At 38.4% G+C, this 23269-nt stretch overlaps 1 protein-coding gene across 4 annotated transcripts in view; it reads right to left on the reverse strand.

Annotated features, from left to right (window-relative positions):
- The window catches only part of mindy3 (MINDY lysine 48 deubiquitinase 3), a 71947-nt gene that overhangs the window by 40746 nt on the left and 7932 nt on the right, over positions 1–23269 (reverse strand). The window lies entirely within an intron of this gene.

Genomic DNA, 23269 nt, shown 5'->3' on the forward strand with positions numbered 1-23269 from the left:
TTTTTTTTTGCACTGGGGAGGAAGTTTTGAGTTCTGAAACTTACAGTATATCTTTATAGTACAATGACCACTTAAAAGTTAAAAAAAATCAAGGAAAATTTTATTCCTCATGACAACCCCTTCAAGTGACTTTCCACTGCCTAATGAAGATGTAGACATCGGGCATTCATTTGTGGTTCTCATAGTAAATGTTGATGAAGCAGAATGTTTTGTTGGTCAGATGGACAGAAATCCAACATGCATTCAAACAAAGCACTTAAACAAACAATAGAATTTAGCATTTTGTGTGCACTCACATTAAGCATATCAGTTGTGATGTGTTTGTGCAAAAACCCTTCCCTTCACCTTTCTTGCTCACACACAAACACAGTGGCTCCATGCTAATAGCAAATTAGTGCACGTCTCGTTATAAAGTATGACCCCTGGCGACAAAAACAACATGTTGTTCCGCTCAAGTTTACACTGTGGTTTCACAACAACGGAACCAAGCCTGTAATCTGTCCCGATGAGTCAGCATTACTCTGTCTCTCACACACATGCACTAAGAGAGGGAACTATCAGAGCGGTGTGTCAGGTAAAGATTTCAGCCTGAGGCGAGTTGGTGCTGCTCTGCTGAGCGATCAGACCCAGACAAACCCATGGAGACAGTGCTCTATACAGACCTCAGATCCTGGATGGTTTTGTTTTTCAAGGACACAAAGAAATAAAGCCTTACATATTGACAACAAAAAAATTTGGAATGCTAAAATTATGTTAACATGGTCTTCAATTACGCTTAATAAACAATGACACAGTCTAGTCACATACCCTGCAATTTCAGCCAAGTGCCGCAATCATTTCTGTTCGGCAGTTAAGAATCCAGAGTCTGACTTTCATTATTTTCTTAAGACCCAAACACACAGACTCATCTATCTAAAATGGTACATTTTCATGATCCTGCCTCTTTGGTCTTGTTTAATTCTTGTGTTGGCAGGATTGTGACAGTTTCCTGCATTCATCTCTCAGATTGTCCCATTTGCTTTTGTTTCTCTCTCTGCCTCGCATTTCTCACAGGTGCTGCTCAGCAGCCCAATCAGCGTTTCCATGGCGCTGTTTGTGATTAGTGGCAGCACCTGTATCCTATCTCCCTTTCCTTTATTTATTCTCTCCTTTGTCTCGTCTTCATTGCCAGATCATTGTTTTTTTTTGCCCTGTCAAGTCGTGTTGTTCCTGTATATTCCAGTTACCCCCAGTCGGTTAGTTTTGTGTTGTTCCTGTGTATCCAGTTTCTCCCAGTCAGTTTGTTTTCAGTTTTATTGTTATCTTGATTTATTTTGTACTACCTCGTGTGTGTTTTGTTTGTAAGTTGTTTTGTTTATTTTGTTAGTTGTTTTATTAATTTTTTTCAATAAAACTCCATCATTGCCATTCCCACCTCTTGGGTCCTTCCTCAAAAAATGTGACAGAACGATATGGCCAACTGGGGCCCAGAGGAGGCATGATCTACATTTTATTGAATTCAGCTCCAGCCCTTAAGGAATCGGCCTCTCAGATCCTCGCCCGGTTGCCCGACCCCCGGACCTGCTTTCATCACGGTCGCCCAACCGATATTTTTGCTTTGGAGTTGGCCGAAGCGGCTTCCGGTTGGGGTATCGATGAGACCATCAATAAGTTGATTTTTGTGGCAGGTCTGGACAAGCCCATCCATCCAGAGAAGCAGAGTCCGATTTTTCATTTTTACTTTTGGGATTTGGTGGACTATCTCTGCCGGTTGGAAGAGACGGAATGTCTGCAGAAGCGGAGCACCAAATCTCAAAATCCTTCTTGGTCAATGTCTCTAAGCGAGCCCGCTACTGACCACCAGGAGGCAACCAAGTCCATTGCAGCTTCTCAACGGCATCGCCAGAGGAAGTGGTCAGGAGGAGGCAGCCGTTCCCATTTCCCACCACCAGGAGGCCTGTTGAAGAGTCTGTTCAGTTCCCTGAGACTGTCAACGAGCTTGTTCAGTTCCCTGTGGCTGTCAACGAGTCCGCCATGTTCCCTGAGCCTGTCCAGTTCCCTGTGGCTGTCGACGAGTCTGTCCAGTTCCCTGAGGCTGTTGACGAGCCTGTTCTGTTCCCTGTGGCCTTCACTGAGCCTGTTCAAGCCATCAAGCTAAGTCAAGCCGCTAAGCCTAGCAAAGCCATTACACCAAGCCAAACATCACACCAAATCAAGCCACCACACCAATTCAAACCGACATGTCAAGTCATGCCATCAAGTCGTCACTTCAAGTCAAGTTGTCTCACCAATTCAAACCATCACACCAAATCAAGATGCCAAGCCCAGTCAAGCAGCCAAGTCTAATCAAGTCATCAAGCCAAGCCACGAAGCCAAGCCATCACTCCAAATCAAGCCACCATGCCAAGTCAAACTGTCACGCCAAGTCAAGTAATCTCACCAATTCAAACAATCACACCACATCAAGCTGCCAAGCCTAGTCAAGCCAAGCCATTTCACCAAGCCAAACCATCACACCAGATCAAGTCGTCACTTCAAGTCAAGCCGACAAGCCCAGTCAAGCCACCAAGTTTAACCACGCCATTAAACCAAGCCAAACCATCACACCTAATCAAGTCACCATACCAAGTCAAGCAGCAAAGTCTAGCCAAGCCATCGCGCCTAGTCTAACCGACACACCTAGTCAAGCTGCAATGTCAAGTCGTCAATCAAGCCACCATGTCAAGCCAAGCTGCTACACTTAGTCAAGCAGCTACGTCACATATCAAACTACCACACCTAGTCAAGCCGTCATACCAACCCAAGTCATCACAGCTAGTTGTACCGACACACCCAGTCAAGCTGACATGCCTAGACAAGCCTCTTCTTCTAGTCGAACCACCTGGTCTAGTAAAGTTATCTCGACAAGTCCAGCAGCCAAGTCGTGTCCAGCAGCCAAGTCAAGTCCAGTAGCCAAGTTTAGTCCAGTAGCCAAGCCAAGTCCAGCAGCCAAACCCCATCAAGCTGCTACACCTTGGTCCATCCCTCCTGCACTATCCTGGTCCGTCCTGCTGCCACCAATCTGGCCCGTCCCACCTGTTCTGCCCTGGACCTTACTTTACACTCTGGGGGGTGGGGCATTGTGGGGTACTGTCATGATCCTGCCTTTTCGGTCTAGTTTTATTCTTGTGTTGGCAGTAGTGCCAGACCGATTTATCGCTCAGCCGATATTAGCCTTTCACAGATATATCGTATCGCCGTATATGTTTTTTGATATGTGCAGATATGGAGACTTTTTTACCCCCCAGGACATAATGCAGAAAACAATGCTTGGGGTGATTTAAAATTGGTGTCATAATGTAGTTTGTCCAGCAGAGCATGCACTCATGTTTATCACATCTGTTTGCTATGTTAGCCAGCTAGTTTTTCAGTGCAGTTAGAAATGTAGCAGATTGAAAGGTAAGCATCAGAGCATCTTTTTGCAGCTCAGCAGACAACGGTGCGGTGGTGGATTGTGTCTGTTGAGTGTTGATTTCATGCTACGTTGTTACCTAGTTGGTGAGATGCAATGCTCTCCGTGACAACGAGTTTATAGTTAACTAGCTAACCACGTAGCTACTTTCATACCTTGTCAGCTGAGTGGAAGCTAATGAGTAAACATGTATTCACCAAACTGTTTCATTCAGGATTCGCAGTTTGGTCCCCCTTCAACCGAACAATTCCACTCATTGAATTTACAAAATGTAATATTTAAAAGTCTGGTTTTCCACTGTTGAAAGTTTCCCCTGAACTTGAATAGCAGAATGCAATGTAACATCGCTGCCACTGTTTATCTCTTGACTCGGCAGGTGTAAATGCAGAGAAGCTGTTCTTCTTTTTTTTTTTTTTTACAACCTGCCCCTAATTGACTGGCAGTTTTAAAATAGTCAGCATTTGACTGATACTAAACAGTACTACTGATATTTATTTAGCTATTTTTTTATTTGAACTTATTCTTTATTTAAATGGTCACCCATTGACATACTAAACATACAGTACTGATTTTTTTTTTTTTTTTTTTAGCTAAAATGTTAATTTATTCTTTATTTAAATGGTCAGTAACTGACTGAATACTGAACATACAGTATTGATGTTTATTTAGCTATTTATTATATTTTAATTTATTCTTTATCTCAGTGTTCATTTCTAGAATTTGTTGACAATGTATAATAATAATGTCAAATATTCTTTGATAAAAATATTTAAGAAAGTTGAGTACCTTTGCATCGTCATATCGGTGCACAATCCACATAGAAAAGGTCTGTTTTCATTCCAACTCAAAAAGTAACTATATCGGTCACCATATCGGTAATCGGTGAATTTTCCCCCTCTAAAATTTGGTATCGGTCGGGCTCTAGTTGGCAGGATCCTATCTCCCTTTCCTCTATTTATTCTCTCCTTTGTCTCATCTTCCCTGCCAGATTGTTGTGTTTTGTTCCCAGTCATGTTGTGTTCCTGTGTATTCCAGTCACCCTCAGTCAGTTTGTTTTGTATTGTTCCTGTGTATCCAATTTCTCCCGGTTGGTTTGTTTTCAGTTTTATTGTTGTTTTATTTTGTTCTCCCTCATGAGTGTTTTGTTTGTAAGTTGTTTTGTTTACTTTTTTCAATAAAACTCCATCATTGCCATTCCTGCCTCTTGGGTCCTTCCTCAAAAAACCGTGACATATATACTAGAGACTTCTATTGTTTTTATATAAAGCTAACTACAGTGTAACTACTATAAACAAACCCTAACCCACAATGTAAATCAGGGATTAAAACGGTTCAAGGAACGAAAACGAATGGATTTTTTTTGCAGAACGTAACAGAAAACCAGAACAAAGTGATTCAATTACTCTGATTTTTTTTGTCTTTCATTAAACTAAAGGCCAAAGGGTTTATCACAGTACATTTTTGGAGCTACACCACTTCATGTTGCCCAAAAAAAAAAAAAAAAAAAAAACGTGCTTTGATCCTGAAGGAAATGTGTGCTGCATCACACATTTCTTTGCCTTAATGCATGTTGTGGATGAAGCATTGAATGAAGACCTTTTTAACAACCATGTACAATTACTACAAATACTGTATATATTACTACATATACTGTGTATGCATGATTAATCCAGATACAAGGAAACATTATTATAGGTAAAAAGTACATTTCTCAGTTGTTTCTAAGTCTTCATTGAATTATTGTTAGATATGATGCATTAATACAGATTTGATGCTGCCAGGCATTGACTCAGAAGCAGATCTGTAATTTAAATTATACTTTTTAAAGTATACTTTTAATGCTGTTATGATTTCTATGCTGATAAATCCACCACACTGGAAAACATTTAATTGCTTATTTTCGCTTATTTTGGTAATGTTTTTCCAGACCAGGTTGCTTGTTTCTCTTGCAAGATCTGGCAACACTGTAATTGGTATTCCATCGACCCCTAGCGCAGAGTACTGTCATTTAAAAAGAACTTTATTAACCATTCTTTAATTTTGTTCTAACTGGTACTCAGAAAAAAAATACTGTTTTTGCTCAGAACAAACTGAACTGAAAAACATCTAGTTTTTAGTCCGTGATCTAAACCTAATAGAAAACGTATTGCATTATAAGAATTTTAAAAATTGTTATTTAATTTATGGAGCATTTTTCCAAACCAGGACGTCCATAAGGAAGATTTTGTCAGATTTGGCTCAGATTTGTACAAAGTTGTCCCCAAACTATAGGCAAGAACACACACATATTATTTTTGACAGCTTTTAAAGGGAGTGTTTTCTTTGCAAATTAGAAGGATGAATACTCTGTTTGTCTCTCTAGCCTGCTGTCTTGTAAAAGCAAAGAGAGACCCCATCTTCACCAGTCACTGCTAAGAATATAGAGAGGAGAAAAAAAAAAACATGACTAAACAGTCAGTAAAATTAGTCAGAAGTATGAAACCTATGATAAGGTGAGCCATATGCAGATGAGAGGTGAGATTTTAATCAAGCATGTTGGAAATGTCTTGATAGTGTGCTGGATTCTGTTTTTAGGAAAGCTTAGAATAAAAACCATTGTGGTTTGGGCATTTAACCTTAAAAGGTGAAGTGTGATGTGTATGTGTGTGTGTGTGTAAGAGAGATTGTACATAAGACTGAACATGAGTTTTACACAGTGCTGTCATCTACACAAACCCCAAGCCAGCCTGACACTTTCCAGGTCTAGCGAGGTAAAAAAAAGTGGATCCTGAGGTATTTAACAATGGCCCAGGTCAGATTAAGGCTGACTCCACTCTAGAATGTAACTCTAGCAGGAATTGTGTTCAAACTGACGGCAATTTGTCACAACAAAGTGACCAGAAGTCATTCATTTTCAATGAAAGTTAATACAACCATACTGAGTTGAGTTTAACTTCATCCAAACGTGCAACAACTATCAATGGGTGTGCAGACACTGAAGCTCTTGTGATCCACTCAACCAGGTCTCACAGAATCACAATATTTGCAAAATGATCTTTACATGACTCATTGCATATTTTGTGGCACTTTCCTGGAGAGATGAACCCTAAAATGCAACGACCCTTTCACACAAATCATGAGTAAAACAGCAGATCATCTGTTCAAAAACACTTACTTTTTGCTCTGTTTCTCACACTATACCATCTTATGATGTCTAAACACTTTTACATTTGCATATGACTTGTGAGACTATACATTTTAACTTTAGCATTTAATAACCTACTACATTTATTTACAAGCTTGTATGAGCACAATTAAACTGCACAGTAGCAGATAGAACTGACAGAATGTTGCACTTGCAACATTTGGGTACGAGTCCCAAAAAACATGCAAGTCAACACATGAACCAAAAGTGTCACAGATTTTTAAAGTATATAGCAGAGCTTGACATTAAGCATTGTCATGTGCTTATCCAAGCAAATTGGTCATTAATTTGTCTGAGTAAAAATGTTACTTGTCCACTCCAGGGAGAAAAAAAAAAAAGACATTTGTTCAATTGTGGTGCAAAAATATTTTATTCAGAGGAATATTCTCATCAATATTCTTATTTAGTCACTCTTTTTTCCCCAAAAGAACGATTCAATCGTGTACAGACTTACGTTTATACTGTTGTTCTTAGCAAATTATACTTAAACAGGTAGTAAAAAGAATACCCCACAATTAAATTCTCTCATGATTACCCAACCTCATGTTGTTCCAAGCCCATAGATGAGAGAGACTCAAATGGAACACAAAAGGAGATGTTAGGCAGAATGTTAGTCACAGTCTTTTTCCCATACAATGAAAGTGAATGGGGACTGGGACTAACATTCTGCCGAACATCTCCTTTTGTGGTCCATGGATGAAAAGAGAGTCATACAGGTTTGCAAAACAATATGTGAGTAAGTTATGACATTTTTGGGTCAGCTATCCCTTTAAAGTGTAAATTTAAATGTAAATTATGTCATCAGTTACTCACCATAATGCCATGCCAGATGTGTATGACTGACTGACTTCTGCAGAACACAAACAAAAATATTTAGGAGAATATCTTTATAAGTGAATGGTGACCAGAACTCCAAAAGCTCCGAAAAGGAGATAAAGTCAGCATAAAAGTTATCCATAAGTAATAAAAGACTCCAGTGGTTTAATCAATGTCTTATGAAATGATCTAGTTGGTTTTGGGTGAGAACATTCCAAAAATGTAACTCCTTTTTTACTTTACATCTTGTCATAGCAGTCTCTAGGCACGATCATGATTTTTAGCACTATAGGAAGTGTAATCAAGCTTGAAATCATCTGTGTGGTTACGTTTACAAACTCTCAACTACTGTAACTGTTAATGTGAATGTGTTATGAACGTGGAATTAGCGGGAATTATTATAATTCAGCGCAACACCCGCAATCCCGCGCCAGATTCCATGCCCTGGATTAAGGGTAGGGAGGTATGTTTTGTTGATTTAAAACTTGATAGAGCACTAACCTTCAAAACCTCATCTGTTTGGGAGAAAATTTCACTTGCTTTTAGCACCACACATTGGAGATTTGATCTTGGAACTGCCGTGATATGTGTAAGGAACCATGCAATATCAATTTTGCAAAAATGTCACAAGTCACGTAATTTTCATGAGATCAGGCTGGATCCACCACCTGACACAGCTGACTACTGCAGTTGAGTAGGAACGACCACTAGCAACATTACAGCGACTTGTGACCTGCAGCAATTTAATCAATGTTAGTGTGAATGCCCCCAAAGACGACGCCAACCTAATTCTGAACTAGTTCTATTTTGTAAAAGATCCCGTTTTGAAACTTTCAAACAGATTTATATCTTTAAAGGATCAGATGCAAAAGGCTCATTGGTTTTGTGCCAAAAACCCATTAATGGAGGTCTTCTCAGAAGTCTAACTCAGAACAACTAGCACAGTGTTTTATCAACATCAAAGCACTGACAACAATTACACTGTTATATTATCCACATTACCAATCAGTGCTATTTGGCCACAGTAACACTAACTACAGGTAGATCTGTTCCTCTGAAGTTCTTCACTACAGAGAAATGTCACCAGCATCAGAGTAGCGGATTAGACACCCGATATGTCAGAGCTGGCTGGGTCACCGACCAGACACACTATGTATTTGTAACTGTATCACATACACTCTTTCCTCCCCTCCGCCCATTTCTGCATTTAACACTATCTTCTCATTTCCTTGTCGCTCTCTCTCTCTCTCTCTTTGTGTCCACATCTTTTGTTGGTAAAGTATTCCCCATACAGGCGTCAGTGTTAGTGAGAGGCCACTGAAAAGGCCATTGTTGTGGGTTAAGAGGGGATGTGAGGCCTTGCATGTATTACGAGCCCCTTGGGTGTGTGGTTGTGTGTGTGTGCTATACATCCATGTAGAGCACTGATAGAGATGTAATTGGAGGCATCCAACAGGATCAATTATGACACATGTATGTATTGCAAGAGATTGTACGTAATTCCCATGGTAAACAGTATGTGTGCACAAATGCGGCACTACAAAGCTGAAGTGTGTGTAATAGATCAGATCCCAGTCAAGGAATGATTAATGATATGTCAAGCAGAACAATGTCTGGAAGAGACAACTGTCTGATGAGACTGGAAACACACACAATGTCTGATGAGAATGGAATCTCTTAAGTAATATTATTTTACTTTTTCCCATTCTTTTACATATGTTAGTGTATATCTCACAGTAGCATCCTTTCATGCAAGACATGCAAGAAAGTGATGACTGAAGTCTTTGAAGACTGAATTAAAATTAGAGCCTGCGTTGGTTTCAGCTCACCATTCACTGTTGCTTTAACACGGTAAAAACACAGCAGTCTTATATGGCAGTACAAAAGGCAGAGCGGTCCTCTGGGTAGCAGAGCAAGGCTCTACAGAAGCCAGACCTCCACACTGAGGTGAGCTCCGATGGGACTCACAAAATTAAGATGAGTGTTTGTGTTATGAAGTCGGTAAATTAGCAGAAGATGACAGAGCCCTGGGGTAAACCAGACGACTTTACCATCAGTTTGTGTCATTGCTCCTTTTTCCTCTCAGACTGACCCAAATACACACATGAACTTGGAAAGTAGAAAAAAGCTGGTTTGTGTGCTATGGGCTGGTTGTTGTGGTTTGTGGGTATAAGAAGGGATCCCTGAAGAGTGAACAGGAAGGAGAGGAAGGAAGAAGGGATCTGTAAAGAGATGAGAATGTTAACCTCATCAGAGCCAAGATAGGACAAGGTCTGTGGATGAGCAAGGAAGAGAAAAGCAAGGGAACGAGGGATGAGAGGGTTTACATCCCATGATTAGATACAGACAGAGGGCCTCCAGAGAAAGAAAGGGCAGGATGGAGAAGTGAAAAAAGGGACATAAGGAAATAAGTAATGTGAATCTAATTTAAATCAAAGAGACATTTCAAGAAAGGGGCATGAAATCCACTGGATGAGGAGAAGACAGGTCTCAACAATAAGGATTTTTTTCTTCTGGCTAGGTTCGACTAGTTGTTTAAATTATTACTTGCCCTGCCAACATCTTCACTGGACCCACAACAAAAAAAAAGTATAAATTTCTCATAAAACATGCTTTTATGTAGAGCTAAAGAAGTAATCTAAAAAATAATCAAGATTACAAATTACAGCTGTCGCAATTATATAATCATGAAGTTTTAATTACAGCATTCCATTTAGGCGTACTCCCACTGCACCAAAATCTTCTATTTACAACATATTTTTTGGACCGTTGTGGGCTATGAATGCCAAGGCAAATCTGACATGTTTAATTTAGTTTGAAGGCATATCAGTAATTCTCACTATCTAAATTAAACTGTGTTCAATTTATTCAAAATGTGAATAACACTTTTTGATTTTCATGCAATTAAAATATTAAAGCAACTCAGGAACACAGTTCTTAAGTTGTTTTGATCCATAGCCTACATAAAAAATATGGCATGCAACTGCCCCACACAAAATAATATTTTATGTAAATTCTATTAATCAAAATGAATAATTACAATTACAATATCAAAGGAAATAATCAGCAATTATGATTTGTCATAATTGTGCAGTCCTAATTTTAAGCCAGAAAAAAAAAAAATTACACACACACACACACACACACACACAGTAGGGATGGGCATTTTTGTCATTTTGTCTACTCGATTACTCTGACTAATTACACGAGTACTCGTCAAGTACTCGAGGGGCAATGACATGTACATAACTGTATATATAATAACATGTCTGACAAACATCTTTGGCTGCTGCATTGCGTCTTGTTGTTCCAGTGTAATGTCTATTCGTTATTAGAGGCTGTTATAAAATAATGTTACAAAATGTACAAAAGATTGCATAATCAAAATATAATGCATCATATTTTGTCATTATGTGAAGATTCGCTGCTCAACTCAATGAATGTGCACAACACGCGTCTGTCTGTTCTTCCTTCAGGTTACCGTAGTAATCTTAGTAAGCGCGCACCAGTTTTTTAGTGACTGTCTGAACCATCTATTTTCAAACCATGGGTTGCTTAACATGAGATGCCATAACCATCATGTTTTTAATATGCGTGTTAAGTTGAAGTTCAGTTTTGAAGACGCTGCATTCTGTTCCATTTAGCTACACTCTGTCTAGCTGTTTGAAACACTCGCCTGCTGTATATGCGCTGCTTCAGTGCGTTGAGTCCACTGCCACACGCCTGGTGCTTGTCTTCCCAAGTGTTCGCTCCTGTGGGGAAAGCCGTGATGCTCCGGATTGTTGTTGCTGTGATGATTCATGAAGCATTCCATTCAACTCGGAGTCGGAATTTCCACCTTTCAGTTGGGGAAAATGCAACGGAATGACACTTTATGTCTGACTTCTAACTTGGAAACCCGTGCATATTCAACTCCACGCAAACATGTCGGCACCCAGGGCAGGGAGATTTACAGTCGGTGACAAACATTCACTTTTATGAAATAATATCCATTAAGGAGTCAAAGTTCTTACATTAAATGATAATAAAACGTGTTTTATTAGCAAATATTTTGCAGAGTCAGGTGTTCAAAACACAGTTAATTACACTCTCTTTTGATTATCGTAATGATAGCATTGCAGCGTCGTATATCAGTTTGGTTGCTATGAGACGTCTCTGACAATCAATGTACCCCTCAAAGTCACAACATAATCAATTATAAAAATAAAAAAAACCTCTCTCTTCAACATGTTTATGTTTAGTTATAAGGTAATTATCATTGAATTTTGAACTAAGTGAAAAGTCACATCATGCATGATTACCATCAATCATCATTTTCATGATCGATCATTGCTGCCATGTCCGAGTAGCCGTGCCCATCCCTAATATACATACTGTGTATGTATATGCATATATATTCATTTAATTTTTTTAAAGTTTTCTTTACAAAAACAATTTACAACTAGCTTTTTACAGTAATTAGCAATAATAGCTGAAAATTATACAGCTGTAATGTAATTCCCTGACAGCTATAAATAAATACACTATCACTTGAAAATGATAGAATACAGTTATTTGTTTATCATTTTTAACCCATTCTAACTACGGAAAACCTACAATTTATGTTTGTAAGAGGTCATCCTTATTGTTGAGCCTTGAGGGGTACCAACATCTTTGTGTCCAACACAGGCCACATTGTCAGTAAATCCATTAATCACCTTGTGATTGGGTGTGTGAGCAAGAGAGCATTAGATTTGGTATAAACAGTGGGACTCTGGTTTAGTATCATGTTTCCCTGCATTACACACGGTTATAGTTGCCTCTGTGCCGCGTTAAAAGCTGCTATTCCATTACTCACTGTCCTGAGAGTGTGTGTGGCTGTCCGTCCAGTGGGACTTGAGATCATTCATGTAGTGTCTAGTTCTCAGTCTGCGTGTCTGTGGCCTCTCAGGACCTCTGTGAAAGGTCATTTGTGTAGTGTCTGCTGCTTTGTGTATGTGTAAATCAGATAAGAGTGGAACACAAACCCTATTAGAAGCTAAAAGCAGAGACACAGAGACAAACATAGAAGGCAACATGAGCATGTATCCACTGGGAGACAGCATTAAAACCTGCAAAGCCATTAGAGACACCTCACTTGCACGCACACTCACATACACCTTCCATGAAACTTGTCTAGAGAGCAGTCACGCATTACAAACAAACTGCATTAACACACAAATCCCATCTACAAAAATAATTCAGAAAACAAATAAACACTCCCACAACTGTCACCAAAAACAAGACCAGCACACCAGCTAAACCATCTCAAACTCTCCACTCTTCACAGAACTTTAACAATGATCTACTAAAAAACTGGTAAACCTTAGTTAGACCTAAATGGCCATTCTAAAAAACCATTTTACAAAAGAAACTAGGACCAAAATTTCAGCAGATAACTGAATGCTTTTAAACACACTTTTAAAGTCGCCATGAAATCAAAACTGACCCTTTTTATTAATGCATGTTACTTGCCTTAATGAAGGATTTATCCATGCATATTTGCTATTTATATATATATATATATATATATATATATATATATATATATATATATATATATTTCAAAAGAGATGTATTTTCAGCTGTTTCCCTCTCAAAATCATTTCCCCTACCCCAAACTACTTTGGTTATGGGCCCACTGGCTTAATATCAAGATTTTAGAGGAATAACGGTGAATGTGTTTGTGTTCGAGACATTTCACAACTGAATGCTTCCAGAGGTGATCACTACTGAATACAATGAGAGTTGGATGAGTTTGGAGTTTATTCATATTTTTTAATGCAGGCATTTTGGGATGTACAGTACGAGTAAGTGTTCTTTTTCCCTTTCTATTAGTGCCCGACCGATATATCAGTCGGCCGATATTTGCCTTATATATATACCGATATATCGGTATTGGCGTATATGTTTACCGATATGCTGCAATATGAAAACTTTTTTCAGAACAAATAATGCAGAAAACAATGTTTTAGAATTGGTGTCATAACATAGTTTGTCCAGCAGAGCGTGCTCCGACTCCACTGTTTCAGAGCTGAACTGACAGCGGCTCTGCAGACAGGGCGGAGTTAAACTGTGTGTCTTCACAGTAAATTGCTAACTAGTTTGTGAAATACATACTGGAAAGTTAATAAACAATGACCCCATCATTTTCCATTTTCAATATTACTAATTTAATATTAACCCTGTCCCTGACAACCATGTCACTCATGTTTATCTTTGCTATTGTTTGCTGTGTTAGCCAGCTATAGTTTGTCAATGCAGTAAGTAATGTAGCAGATTGAAAGGTAAACATCAGAACATCTTTTTGCAGCTCATCAGACAACGGTGCGGTGGTGGATTGTGTCTGCTGAGTGTTGATTTCACGCTATGTTATTACCTAGTTGGTGAGACACAATGCTGGAAAGTAAAATAAACAACGTCTGTCTTTTGCTCTCCGTGACAACGAGCTTATAGCTAACTAGCTAATCACATAGCTACTTTCATTGTTGTCAGCTGTGTGGAAGCTAATGAGTAAACATGTATTCACCAAACTGTTTTGTTCAGGATTCACAGTTTGGTACCCCCTTCAACCGAACAATTCCAGTCATTGCATTTACAAAATGTAATATTAAAAAGTCTGGTTTTCCACCATTGAAAGTTTCCCCTGAACTTGCATAGCAGAATATGGTGTAACACCGCTGCCGCTGTTTATCTTGACTCCGCAGTATTAATATAGTCAGCATTTGACTGATACTAAACAGTACTGATGTTTATTTAGCTATTTATTTTATTGGTCAGCATTTGACTGATACTAAACAGTAATACTGATGTTTATTAAGCCTTTTATTGTATTTTTATTTATTCTTTATTTTAATCATCAGCAATTGACTTATACTAAACACTGTACTGATGTTTATTTAGCTATTTATTGTATTTTTATTTATTCTTTATTTTCTCAGGTGTTCATTTCTAGAATTTGTTGACAATGTATAATAATGTGAAATATTCTTTGATAAAAATATTTAAGAAAGCAGCCTTCTGAGTACCTTTGCATAGTTATATCGATGTAAAATCAGTGAAAAATCTACATAGAAAAGGTCTGTTTTCATTTCGGCTCAAAAATTAACTACATCGGCCACCATATCGGTCTCAAAAATCCCATATGGGTCAGGCTCTACTTTCTATTCAGTGTAGATTTTCTATTTATTGAGATTCAATACAATTTTTTTTTGTTGATAATTTACTCGCTTGTGTTTCTCATTCATCTGCATTGGACTCAAGCCTCGTCGTAAGCAAAGACCACAATGTGTTGTGTGGGATGGCGGGCTGGTTATGGATTGTTACACCATGTGCTAATCAGACGCGACACCGCAACGCGATAAAAAGGTATTTTTTCTATGTTAATCAGAGCTTATGTCCTAACCAGCCATGACACACAACGAGTGACAGGGATTTCTATTTTTGGAATGGTTTCCATTTCTGTGACGTCGCGCCAGGCAGCACAGTCAACAAATGGGTCTAAAATGTATCTTATTTACTGTATATTAAAGCCAGCATCTCACTAGCTGGTTCACAACAAATTGATTTTGGCCGAGGGTGTCACACACCTACCGAATGTTGTGCTTGAGGTCTCACTCTCTTCAGCTGGAGCTCTGTCAAACACATACACCTGTTCAGAATGGCAGTGGGGAGACATACTGGCTCATTCTGACTTTCTTTCCACTTCCCTGTCACGTGGAGATCGGCGAAATAACAACAGGAGTACCGCGTGAACATAAACAATCATAACAGACTAAATAAGGATGCAATTCATAATGTAACTTTTCCTTGTGTATGTGTGTATTTATCCCCCCAGGGCTTGCTGTAGAAAGCATTATGGAGCTTATGTGAAAAAATGAGTTGTGTTCAATAAACAGATTGTACCGTCTGTTATTGCTCTATTTTCTACAATTTATTGTTAATTATCCTAATTATTGTGTATTAATATCGCAGTAACGTAACGCGCCCGGTGTGGACAGACAGATTGCTTGTTGCTGGAATCTTATCACGTCACATCTGGTTAGGACAAGGTGTTAGTTAGATCATCGTTCGGTTCTCAAATCATTGAAAAATCGGGCTGGCAATGAGATCACATCCTAGTTTCCCTGGCTCTGGTATGAGCATGAGCAGCACAGTGGAAAGAGTGGGTGGGTGTGAGTGTCTGTGTGCACCCTCAGCTAACAATTGTTATGAATCTGAATATGAAATTAAATCAGAATAATCCGCTTCAACTACTTCACTACGAGAACGTGCAAATTGGTTGACAGGCAGAAAGCACATCAAAGTCTTCTGATTGGCTGATCAAAGAATATTTTCCGTGGCCACAATTTTGTTTAACGTTTACACAGACTAGTGCTGTCACAGAGACCGGTAAGATATCTCAAGACACTTATTTCATTGCTATCTTTCAGGGAGAACAATTTTTTATTTATTTTTTTGCATACCTTTCTATGAAAATCGTTTCTAATCGTTTACAGCACCTTTTATCAAATTAAACAACACAAATGTTATGTAATCTTCAAGCAAGGATGTAAAAAGTACCAGTACTTCAATACCAAACCTGCAGAGTATGTTGATATAATTAAATTGAGGCATTTTGTGCTTTATTAATCAAACTTAACCATTTAAACAACTGCTTATCCGGAAGTGTAAAGCTACTGTCAAAATACACAAAAAGAAAAGCCTTCAAGTCAAAATAAAAGCTTGGAAACAAAACCAAAATAAGCAATGTTTACTTTTAAAAAACATGAAGGAAACATGCAGTATTTACATTGATATTTAACATTTTAAACTGGCTAAAAAAAATAAAAAAAGTTTTCAATAGCATACTATCCATTTTTGCAAGTATCATGAAATTTGACTGGTATTGGTACCGATTACAAAGTAGCCTTCAACAGTTTTCAGTGGCCACTGTAGATAAAAAAAATAAATAAATAAAAAAAATAACAAATGTAATTCGTCCATGACTGTCGTTGTTCAAACTCTATTGGTTGCATGCTTTTAATAAGCAACATGTGTTGAAAAGGCAGAACATGTTAAAAACTTATAGACAAGACCACAAGACTCACTGGCCAACTTGATGAATAAACAATCAGAGAGCACATTTGTTCTGCTCTTCCTGAACCATTTTCATAATGGGCTCGCACCAATATTTTCATTACGGCTGGCTTGACCATGGTGACAGCATTCATGTACTTAATCTAGTCGGTACTACCGATATTGCAAAAGAAGTGGTATCTTAACTTTTTATTTTTATTTTAGTATCAACCCAAAGTACCAGTAGTTTTGACATCCCTAAAACAAACAGAATTTTTCAGAACAATCAAAATGAACTAATTAAGAGACAGTTCGTCTATATTTTCAGCTTCTGAACTAAGCTAAATTTCAAGCTCAACTGTGACCAAGAGCTCCAAGCTAAACGCAATTAGTCCAAAGACTTTAGTGTGCATCCTGTACCAGCTGTTGAGTCGTTATCTAAGAGCTTTTTTCCCTCTCAGAGGGCCTGGCTGAGTGGCTGACCCTACCGGTGACTACAGCAGGGAAAAGTAACCAGGTGGACACACAGACAACCAGAGCTCCAGGGGGACAGAGATCGGCTTTCCTACCAGAAATTGTGGCATTTCTCACCTGAGGCTATACTTCCACTAACCAGCCCTAGAGAGAAGGTAGAGAGAGAGAGAAGTGGGTGCACTGCGAGAGTGTGAGGGTTATATTCATTGTTTGTGTGTGTGTGTGCGTGCGCGCGCGCAGAACTGGGTGGCTGTTTGTTTAAGAGAACAGAGAGTAACAAGCCAGTTACATTACATTAAATCAGTAAGATCCTCTAAAGCTCATGGGAATAAAGAGGCTCTATGAAGAAGCAGGAGTGTGAGGATATCTGATATCTGCTGTAGGTTGCATAAACAGTGGACAGGGACAAATCTGCTCGTTGAGTTCCCCACAGAGATGTGGAAAATCAACTTTTCAAATAAAAACTACATATTCAACCAGTGGTGGTGAAGCTACAGTACTCTCAAACTGATGTTTGCAAAGCTAGAAGGTACTCATAACTGAAAGACCCCATGTGTTTACATGTTTCCTATCGAAATAGGAAGTTGGGGCAGGACATATTGAAAGACTAATCTCTTTTATTCATAGCTTGAACTGCGATGATTGATTATATATATATATATATATATATATATATATATATATATAGTCAAAAGCAGGTTTAGGGTTTGGCTGGTTAACTTCAGCAAATAGCCCCTGCTGGAGGATGCCACAACTACAACATCACACATGCAAAAGCAGTTTTTTTCCATTGATTCAAATGATGGTCATTATAGGAGAGTTCAGGGCTTGACAATAAGGACTGCCTGATGGCCCGGGGTCAGTGTGAGAAAGATTCGGGCCAGTTGCTAGAACTGTCACTTGCCCGATCGGGCCAGTGCTGCATTTATAACATTAGTGCAAGCAAACAACAAGCGAGAGAACACAAAAATTACACAGAGCGAACTAAGTCTTCTAACCGAGGAGCAAGCGCGAGTATATTTATCTCGCAAAGACGCGTAAATGCATAATATACTGGACGCGCCAAGGCACAGTCACGTGCACGCACAAGACCGTGCAGACACCGAGCGCACTATCCTAGCACTGTCCTCGCTCTTTTCCAAGTGTCTTAGCAGCAGCTATTACCAACGTGTAGAAAATAGCAGGAAAAAAAAAATCCACGTAATGAATTTCGTAGTGGGATTTAACGTCTTGTGCAACATTTTAAGTATCCCCGCACATTCCATGTTCACAGTATGCGAAATCCCCATATTTTTCGTTTTTACATGTTGGTGAAAATTAGTAATCCACACATTGGAACACAAGAAATCAACAGTTTCTTTCTATAGGACTGAAAATCCATGTCTCTCCGTGCATGTCTCATCATCAACTCTCTCCGTGCAGCATAGACTGTTTAACATGCATGTGCTCTCGTAAAGGGACAGAGCACTAGTTTTATTCCCACTGTAAAAAAAAAACTAACACATTTTCTCTCATTAATTCGCCTTTAGAGATGAAGTGCCGAATGAGACATAATAAACTTTGTTAAACCCCAATTATACACGTGTCTGCTCAATATCCAAAATGTAAGTATACATTTAATTAGGTAATGTTTCAAAATGTAAACATTAATTCGACATGATATTGCCGTTTGATATGAAAAGAAGCAAGATCACTATGGCTATTAGGCTGTTTTTATCAGAGCTGTTGAAGACAGTCTACTTCATATCAACCTCATAAAACACCTGTTACCAATCTAATTTCTGGACCATACAGGTATTTTTGTTTTTGTTCTTTGAATATCAGTCAGTGTTGGTCTTGTTTGGGTTGTATGATTTAATGTTATATACACATTGTTACACATCACAACCGATTTAATTTTTTTAATTAATTTTTAATTTTATTTTATTTATCACACATTAAACATTTTGCACATATACAGTGAAATTCTTTTTTTTTTTTTCACATATCCCAGCTAAGCTGGGGTCAGAGTGCAGGGTCAGCCATGATATGGCGCCCTTGGAGCAGATAGGGTCAAGGGCCTTGCTCAAGGGCCCAACAGTGGCATCTTGGCGGTGCTGGGGCTTGAACCCCTGATCTTGTGATCAGTAACCCAGAGCCTACAGTTCTACAGTTAGAAGCAAGACTGTTCTCTCAGCCAATAAACAAATCTTTAACTCAGTGAATAATCTTTGATCCTTCTTGTGAAAACACCACACATGGGCAAAAGTTGCATGACAGCATGACTAAACGGGTGACCGAAAACCCATCATCTCCTCCACAGAACTCTTGGCTTAAAAACACAAGTTAATGGCAATAATCTTGCAAATTATAAATGTGATTCAATTTTGGGTGACATTGTATTTTTTATTTTTTTCTCCCCTTTTTCTCCCCAATTTGGAATGCCCAATTCCCAATGCGCTCTAAGTCCTCGTGGTGGCGTAGTGACTCGCCTCAATTTGGGTGGCGGAGGACGAATCTCAGTTGCCTCCACGTCTGAGACCGTCAGTCCACGCATCTTATCATGTGGCTTGTTAAGCGCGTTACTGTGGAGACTTAGCACGTGTAGAGGCCTACGCTATTCTCCATGGCATCCACGCACAACTCACCACATGCCCCACCGAGAGCGAGAACCACACATTATGGCGACCACAAGGAGGTTACCCCATGTGACTCTACCCTCCCTAGCAACCGGGCCAATTTGGTTGCTTAGGCTGGAGTCACTCAGCACACCCTGGATTCAAACTCGTGACTCCAGGTGTGGTAGTCAGCGTCTTTATTCGCTGAGCTACCCAGGCCCCTGGGGTACATTGTATTAAAAACATAAGATATGTCAAAAAGATTTATCTTTGGACATATTTTTTAAAGCCATGATGGTAAAAACAGCTATTTGTCATTTTTGTGTTGGGACCAGTGAAAATTTTGGCAGGGCCAGTAAAAATCTGAAGCACTGGCCCAATCGGGCCAGTAGAAAAAATTCTTAGCGTTGAGCCCTGGAGTTGTGTTTGACTCTTGCCACAGCTCGCTCAAATGTTTTGTCATACTAAATCACTACCTGAATAAAATGAGGATAACACAAAGTCGAGGTTTGATTTGGTCTAAGAAACCTACGTGACTGTCGACTCTGGAGAAGCAAACAGTGGGTAAACTATTATGTTGTGATGACTCAGTAAGAGAGATGATTTTACTTTCAGACCTTGAGTGAAGAAAATCTCGACACTGAGACTGTAACACAAAGTACTACAAGCCTACAAACACACAGGAAAAATGTAGGTGATTCATGGGCAGCAGTGAGGCTTTGTTAGTCCACAGAAGTCAAAGGATTTGATCCTGTAGCTCAAATCAGGCTGAGAGGCATGAATACTATAGGACTCAAATGGATAAAATACATGAGGGCAGTGCTGGCCCAGGCCCATTATGCTTAAGTAGTAAATCCACTGACCCCATTCAGAGACCTGTATATTCCTAAACAGGGCTGGGTATGATACAGATTTCCCGAATCGATTACGATATACAAGCTCTCAATTGGATTTCGATATCGATTCATATGGGTATATTTCAGTTATAATTTCCCTTTTTCTTACATATGAAAGAAATTATCTCCCAGCTAATGCTGTTAAACCTTTTAACTAGGTACATTACGAAAATATTAATTTTACTTATTCCATTTTTTATTTTTTTTCTTCATCATTTTGGTCACATTTTGGCTTTTAAAAACAAAGAAATCTGTATATTCAAATTTCATAAATTATATTTTTTACTACATGTTTTTTAATTATATTATTTTTACTATTTACATTGATATGTTGAACACGTACTAAAACACGCATTACACGGAACAACTTTTACTCTCAACATGCAGTGAAAGGATCTAGCTGCTGTATACTCCACCACTGTACTACACAATTAATGGTGCGTGAAATCTAAACATTTACTAGCCAGTTGCCATATATATACAATTTAGTCACATGGCATGAAATTTGGTTGCTAATGTGAGTTATTTTCTCTCATTGTAGTAAAAGGTTGCACCAGGACTTTGGCTGCACGTAGAGTAAAAGATCAATCTTAGAATTTAAGAATCGATATCAAAATCACACAAATGAAGATCGTGATACGTCAGAAATGTCTATCTATCCAAATAATAATAAATATCAGTCTATTCTATGTAGTATTATCATCATTATTAATTATACTTTCCCATATGATAATCTACAGAATCAGTCATTTTCTCATAATGAGAATGTTAATTGGAGCTGTCATGAGTATGCCATTTCTGATTCTTTAAAATGATATGCATGGTTATTTTTTATTGTTAAGACTTTATTTTCTCAAATATGTCTTCAAAAAATGTATTATCATCAGTGTAATTGGCAGAGTACATTATTACCAATGCAGTCAATGTAGACTGCCCTAACATTACGTAAAGCATTTTATACTACATCACTTTCAGAGGATTTCCTGAACAGGACAGAATACAATTCATGGCTAAAATGAGCCTCCAGTGCACACCCTCTCTCAGCACATGCACAAACACCAGATGAGGATAATGTACTGACAGTAAATGGCCTTAAGTGTAAGAACATGATTAATGCTTGCTGTCAATCTTTTTCCTCCAGGTGGAAACTTTTAAAAGAAACAAGCATTTACTCTTAGGGTAAATGGCTAAAGCACATGGGGAAAAAAAATAAAATAAAAAAAATTAACAGTGTGATCTGGGGGGGTTTAATAGGTCTTGCTTTACCATGATAGAATAAAGCAGAAACCCTAGAGAGATTGTGCATTACAGTTATTTTACCACTGTTAAAAGGTATTTGTTAGGCACAACACAAATCATATATATATATATATATATATATATATATATATATATATATATATATATATATATATATATATATATATAAAACAGCAATATAATGAAAGACACCAACATTTATTAATGGTGCTCGCTAGGCAAGAATCACTATTCCTAATGCTCCTAACTTGGGTTAGGGATTTGTGGAACAGACATGAATGATATACTGCATATTGTGTGGCTTATTGAAGAGAGGTGTGCTATTACTTTTCAGGTTTTCACCTGGTGATGGACATTAAAACGGCTAAAAAAAAATAAAAAATAAAAAATAAATAAATAAAAACTTTAGAATGCGGGAGACTGGAGCTTGAATTGGACCAGTAAGTAACCACACAGAACACCTTAGTAACCGCATAGCAACATACTGATAGCCAAAAAGAACACTCTAGCACCATTCACATGTTTTCTCCCACCATGCAAGAGAGTTCATTAGCATAACTGTAGGCCATAACTGTTATGGTTGCCGATGAAGAATGAAGCAACCAGAGTGTGTGCGCAGCTATAAGATAGCAGTGTTACACTGCGTTTATTTCTTATATAACTCATTTATATTTATTTTATATATTCAATTTAACTTATTACTGTCCTTTTATATTGTTTTTGCATTTTTGTTATTGCTATGCATTATTATTTCTGTTTATTTTTATGTTGTGCTATATTGTCTTCAAGTTAGAGATGGGGAATTGTCTTCAGTGTCACAGGACAATGTTGTAAAGCAGTAATTTTCCATTGTCTTTGCATGGTTTAATGTGTGCTGGTCAAACAAAAGGCAGACTGAGCATTGAGAAACACGCAATTAAGATTATCCAATAAATTCTGCTAATTTTTACCATCACTTTGTCTCCTGCCTTCTGCTATCTTCCTCTGCTCACTCTGCCTAGCTCTTGGTCTGGTAGAAGAGTTACCATACCAAGCTGTTGATATTGACTGGTTTTGGATATACAAAACTCTGACATTTGGATATCTTCTGATGGAGAAAGAGGTCTATTGGGAAACTGGATCTAACACCGAGCAGCATCTTGACATGTTAATATCGAATTTGACTGATGTGCAGTCACAAGTGTGCATATATTGACAATGCCTTCAAATACGGTTCTTCCAATCAGATTTTAGAGCAGGAATTATTTGCTTTATAATAAGAAACATGGGATTGTTTATGAATCTGTATAGAAACACTCGAACACCATCGATTCAGCACAAACAGCATCAATCATAAGCAGGAGCTTGAACACAGCATACTGAATTTACATGAACTGACATTCCCACTCAGACTCTGAGATACACCTAACATCAGCACTCCTTCACTTTGAGCATGTCATACTGCCAAAGCTGACCACATGCCACATGGGCTGAGGCCAGAACACACCACACTAGATACCTTATAAGTCCAAAAACCTCTCTGCCTCTCATCATCCAT

Source organism: Myxocyprinus asiaticus, chromosome 16 (assembly GCF_019703515.2).
Source record: "Myxocyprinus asiaticus isolate MX2 ecotype Aquarium Trade chromosome 16, UBuf_Myxa_2, whole genome shotgun sequence".
NCBI classification, from domain to species: Eukaryota; Metazoa; Chordata; class Actinopteri; order Cypriniformes; family Catostomidae; genus Myxocyprinus; species Myxocyprinus asiaticus.